Below are 5,981 nucleotides of genomic sequence, written 5' to 3'. Positions count from 1 at the left end.
CTGATGAGTAAGAAAACGGTGGAAGGTTAGGAAAGAGCACCTCCCTTCCAGAGGTGAAGAGGTGAGACTGCTCGATGGGAAAAATAATGATGAAAATAGCCATCACTTATGGAGCAGTTACCATGTGCCAAGCACTGTGCAGAGGGCTATATACAGAGGGTGCCAAACAAAGGTATACACATTTTAAGAAAGGACAAAACGGTATTAAAATTGTAATATTCAATATATACTGATAACAAAATATGAATACAAGTCATGTGTATACTTTTTTTTTTTTGGCACCCCTGGTATATAAGCAGTCTCTCATTTAATCTTTTGATGTGAGTGATGTGGTGGTTATTGTGCCTGTTATGTTGATGTGTAAATTGAAGCTCAGAGAAGGCAAGTAACTTGCCCAAGGCCACACAGCTAGATCTAGGAATCAAAACCAAGTAGTGAATTAAAAAAACAGAAAGTCAAGTTGTGGGACTATGGAGCCTTTGTTCTAAGTTAGTATGTTCCCAGGCCGTCCACTGTGCTTCATGCTGAGGTTGGAGCAGGTGTGTCTGGCAGCATTGGACGGTGAGCTCCACCTTTTATCTCAGACTGCCTAGACTCAAACCTTGGTTGGTGACTCCTTACCTGTCCCTCCCCATTGGCTCCTGTGGTCTTCCTCAGGTGGTTACGGGGAGCTGATGCTGTCTGCTGACTGCAAACAGCCCCACACCCTCCCTGCTGGCTGTGAAGACACCAGCTTTGAAGATGTTGGAGTGAAATGCCCCCAAAGCTGCCTAACCCCAAACACTCATGCCCTCCCATCATGGAGGATCCTCGGGGCTCCGTGGCCACTTGGCGTCCTAACCTGGCCCACGTGTGTCCCACGGAGGGCTGCCTGTAGCTCTCTTTCCCCTAGACGCTGCCCTCACTGAGTGTGATTCATGGGTAAATGATAGAAGGTTAGTGGCTGGACTGAGGGTGCGAAATGGGCTGTGTCCCCAAGGCCGGAAGTGGAACCATGAGAAAGACAGGCTGGCTGGCACGAGTGTGGTGTTCTGTAGGATGAATGTGCCACTTACCTCTAAATTAAGGGAGACCTCCAACCCCAGCATGCTTGGGAAGAGAGAAAGGCAGGGCTGGGGCGGCCATCCTTGCGGGGCGTCCCCAACTCTGTTCTCGTGGTTTCTGTCTTTCTCCTGCCTCAAGGAGGTGAGAACAGTGAGCAACACCTGCTGAGTTGGGTCCTCCCCACAGGAGAGCACCCCCACACTGGGTTCCCACCCCCCATTTTCACCATACTGAAGACTCACACCAGTTGAACCAGCCAATGCCATCGTGAACTCATCACAGCTGATTCCAAAGTCACGTGTACGGATTATTGTATTATTTTCAACACCAGATTCTCTACACATTTTCCCCTTTGTTAGGAATCCCTTTTCACCAAGAAGGCAAAGTTACGGTCCCAATAATTAAGGCTGGGACCATCTGGTGTGGTCTGGTTTGATCCAGTTGGGGCTGGGAGGCAATAAGAAAGGCAAAACCCGGGTGGAAGAAATGTCTGTGCATTTTGATATAAAATGCCCTCCGTTCTGGTTCAATGCAAGGCACGATGTAGAAATCAGCCGGGGTCATTTAAGTTAACAGTTCAGCCTTGGTTTTCATATTGGTCATGGTGCCCGCCGCTCATTTCATTAGTGTCAGTTTAACAGTTGGATACATGGGCCAGGGGTAATATTAATGATTACTTGTGAGTTAAGTAGACATGCAGCTTTTACATATAGTGCCAGCCGCGCAGACCCTTTCCAGGGGCTGTGGTGGGCCGTTGCTCCCCCACGCAAGCTGTGGTAGTCAGGGGAGGCGGCTGTGGTCTGGGAGAGCTGCAGATCCTGGGAGGACAGTTAACGCAGGATACCTGAATGCCAGCAGGTCTGGCTGGGCCTCACTTGGAGCTCAGCCCAGAAGGCCCCTGGAAAGGTGAGGAGCCACCCCTTTGGAGCTGAGTCATTGTCTGAGCAAGAGCTTTCTTTTTCTACGGAGCCAGAGAACAGCTCAGGAGGCATCTCCCTAGGGCCCAGGAGAAATAGAGGGAGTGGCCCCTGGGCCTCCCTCTCGGGAGAAGAAGCTGCCTTTGCAGCCTGGAATGTGTTTTCCTTTTGCCAAGATGGGAATACCCACCGGTGATTTACACAGACATTTATAGAAAGCATATAGGTTTGCTCATTCATAAAATGGAAGAACACTGTGTTTTTTGCCCTGACAGGGCCCTGGGGCTGCTCTCAGGGTAGTGTGGCTGATTGTAATCATTTCTGGAAATACCCTGATTTGCCCGTAGGGAGAAGGCCAAGGCTGCATGGGAACAGGCCGTTCCAGAGCAGGCTACCTGCCCTATGGACCTGGGCCCAATTGAACTATCAGTAAGGGTCCCTCCTGGCCCTCCTGCTTCCTCCCCGCGCCACATCTCCTCCCAGACACTCTTCTGTCGTCTAGAGCTTCCTGACTGGCAGGCAGGCTGTGACCCACCCCTGTGACACGGGGACATGATGGTGGCCTTGTAAGAATGTCCGAAGAAGGTGATTCTTCCTGGCCCTGTCTGGAAGGTCCAGGGGGTTCTGTGGAGCCTGACCCAACTGTGGCTGCAGCCCAGTGGGAGCCAAGTTCAGGCATTGCCCTCCCCAAGAAGCCAACGTCCTCGGTTGAGCTGACTGGTGACTCGTTATGTCAGTGACGTCTCCATGTCTGGCCTCCTTGATGGTGGGCCAGGTGGATAGGTGGGCAATAGAGAACCAGTTGTATCAGAAGGTAGCGACCAATAAATAATGAGCTGATGTCAGTGCTGCTCTGAACCCACCAGCTCTGAGTGTCAGGTGGCGTGAAACGGGGCTTGGGCGTGGATGTATAGTGTGACAAGTATGGCAGGCAGTAGCTCTGGGTTAAGTGTAAAATAGGTCTCAGCGTAATGCAAAGTCCTCTCTTTTGTGGTTTTCTTCATCCTCTTTTGAGCCAAAGACTCAGAAATTTTGGAGGCATGGACCAGAGCAGCCCCCTAAATCTTGCCCCTTAAGAAGTGGTACCAGCGACACGGTAGCCCCGGAAATCTCTACAGAGCCCTGTGGGAGCCATGGGCGTGGCAGGAAGAGCACAGACAAAAAGAGGAGGGAAAGAAAGGGCAGGAGTGAAGAGGACAGACAAAGATGTGTCCGATGTCTATCTTAGTTTGAGCGTCCAAAACAGAGCACCACAGACAGAGCAGCTTGAACAACAGAAATTTATTTTTTCACATATCTGGAAGCCAGAAGTCCAAGGTCAAGGGGTTGGCAGGGTTGGTTTCTTCTGAGGTCTCTCTCCGTGGCTTGCAGATGGCTGGGCGTCTTCTGTGTCCACGGTGTGTGCACACGTCCTAATCTCCTCTCCTTAAAAGGACGGTGGTCATATTGGATGTGGGCCCACCCATATGACCTCATTTTACCTTAATTACCTTTTGAAAGGCCCTCTGTCCAAATACAGCTCAGTTTCCATGTACCAGGGGCTGGCTCCGAGCTGGGCACTTGGCTAAGCCCCAACGGGAAATAACATTGTCTAATTTAACCCCACGCAGCCCTGAGCTGTAGGTATCCTTACCCTAATTCACAGAGGAAGCAGCATTGTGGAACTTCAGGTTAAAAGAAATGGTTCCAAAGCCTCATCTATTAAGCCACAGAAAAATAAAAGGATACTGGAAAGAAAGACTAAAAGAATAAGGGCTACGTGGGGCTGGCAGCCAGACACCAGCAGGGATATGGACCATGGCCTCCCCGTTTTACTTAGGGGGGATCTGAAACTCAGGATTAGTCACCACTCCCTGCTGTCCTGTGGTGCGGGGTGGAGGACCCTGGCGTGCGTTCTGGGCGGCCCTCTTGCCAGCACTGGCTGGCCCATGCTGCAGAGGCTAATAATATCCTAATCTGTAGGCCCTGTCCTTGTTCTGACCCCGGAAAGAGGAATGCACGTTGTACCTGTGTCACCTGATAGGGTCCCCTTCCCTGGGACATCTGGAGCCTTCAGATACCCTGCTTTGGGCGTGGTTCCTGGACAGCTGCCCTGGACTCTTCAGCATCTTAAAGTTGCTTTACCAGGGCCCTGGGGCACGTCCACTGTTTGCTTTTGGATGCAGCTGAAGCCCCTTGCATCAGGCTGCGTGCACAGGCAGAACAGTCTCAGGGGGCCGGTTTTGGTGTGAGGCCCTCAGCAGGGCACACTGTTGGGCATGCAAAGTTAGCTGGGGAGAGAAAGAGCCCAGAAGTACGTGCTTGTACAGAGCGGCCAGAATCGCTTCCGTGATGTGTTGACCTTAGTCAAATCTCCTGACTTTTTGGAACCTCAGTGTCATCATCTGTAAGCTGGGAGTGGACAAACCTTGCCCAAATATTCTTTACTAGGAGATCAGTGTTGGGGGAATACAGTGATGCTACAAAAACTTAGACAGCTCTGGTGCCACAATGAGCATCGTAACAGGGACTCTTGTATCCAGGCTGCTCAAAACTGTATGGAAATCCACAAAAATTGTAAGAATGTGGCAGTTAGGGCTAGATGCAAAAAATAGTGTCTCCCTGTCTGTGCCCTGTGCCACTAAATCCTTTCTCTCAGCTCCAAGAAAGAGCCCTGAAAGGGAAAGACAAATTAGCATTTTCTGTAAAGTCATTTCTTTGAGTTTCTCAGGTTCTTGTGATGTTTGTTAAGAGGAGCTCATCAGTTCTTTGACAAAGCATCTTCATTCCTCCAGGGCTTTGGAAAGGGCCAGCGGGAGCTACCTCCTACTTCCTTGAGACTCGCCTGCCTTTCTAGAGTCTTTACCATTGGAATATACAGGTGAATAAAGTCATTTTTGTACAAAAATGATCTGAATTTTCCAGCGGATGGGGCTTGTCCCAAGGACACAGAAATCAGCTTGAAGAAGGTCCCCTTGGCGAAGTCGGGCATAATTTGAACCCCAGAACAGCTTAGTACAAGAATGAATTATCATCTTAGTCTGTCCAGAATGCTATAACAAAATTACCAGACTGGGGGGCTTAAATAATGATCATTGATCTTCATAGCTCTGGAGGCTGCAAGTCCAAAGTCAAGGTACCAGCAGATTCGGTATCTGCTAAGGGCACACATCCTGGTTCACAGAGAGCCATCTCATCACTGTGTTCTCCCAGTTCTCAGAGGGAGAAAGCGCTCTGGGGGTCCCTTTGATAAGGACACTCACTTCATTCATGAGGGCTTCACCCTCATGACCTTATCACTTCCCAAAGGCTCCGCCTCCCGATACCGTCACAGTGGGGATTAGTATTTCAACATGTGAATTTTGGGGGACACAAACATTCAGTCTATAAAAAGTATAAACCATTAAAAATGGGAATTGATGAGTCCATGCTACTGATGTTGATTGACAGATGATGAAAGATAGGTAGATAGACAGATAACATAAATAGGGAGAAGCAAGAGCCCTTGCTAATAGAATTCTGAGGGCCAGCTGGTAAATGTGATGGAAGCACTAGAGTAGGAAAACCACCGTTTTGAAACCATCATGGTGAATGTTGGATCAGGTAAGAATGAACAGTGGGTGGTAAACCTGGGAAGACATTTTTTTCCTATTTATTTATTTATGTATTGCACTTTATTTATTTATTAATTAATTTATTTATTTTGACATTTAATATTATTTTATATTAATTTCAGGTGTATGGCATACTGGTTAGACATTTATATAATTTAAGAAGTGATCCCCCTGACTAGTAACCAACTGGCACTATACATAGTTATTACCATATTATTGACTATATTCCCTACTTTACATCCCCATGACTATTTTGTAACTACCAATTTGTACTTCTTAATCCCTTCACCATTTTCACCCTGCCCTCAATCCCCCTTTCATCTATCGCCCTGATAAATCTAGTACCACACATAGTTATTACACTATTATTGACTATACTCCTTATGCTATAGCCTACACACCCATAACTACTTCTTAACAACAAATT

This window comes from Rhinolophus ferrumequinum, chromosome 21 (assembly GCF_004115265.2).
Source record: "Rhinolophus ferrumequinum isolate MPI-CBG mRhiFer1 chromosome 21, mRhiFer1_v1.p, whole genome shotgun sequence".
NCBI lineage: Eukaryota > Metazoa > Chordata > Mammalia > Chiroptera > Rhinolophidae > Rhinolophus > Rhinolophus ferrumequinum.
The sequence above is the reverse complement of the archived record's forward strand: the minus strand, read 5'-3'. Positions refer to the sequence as shown.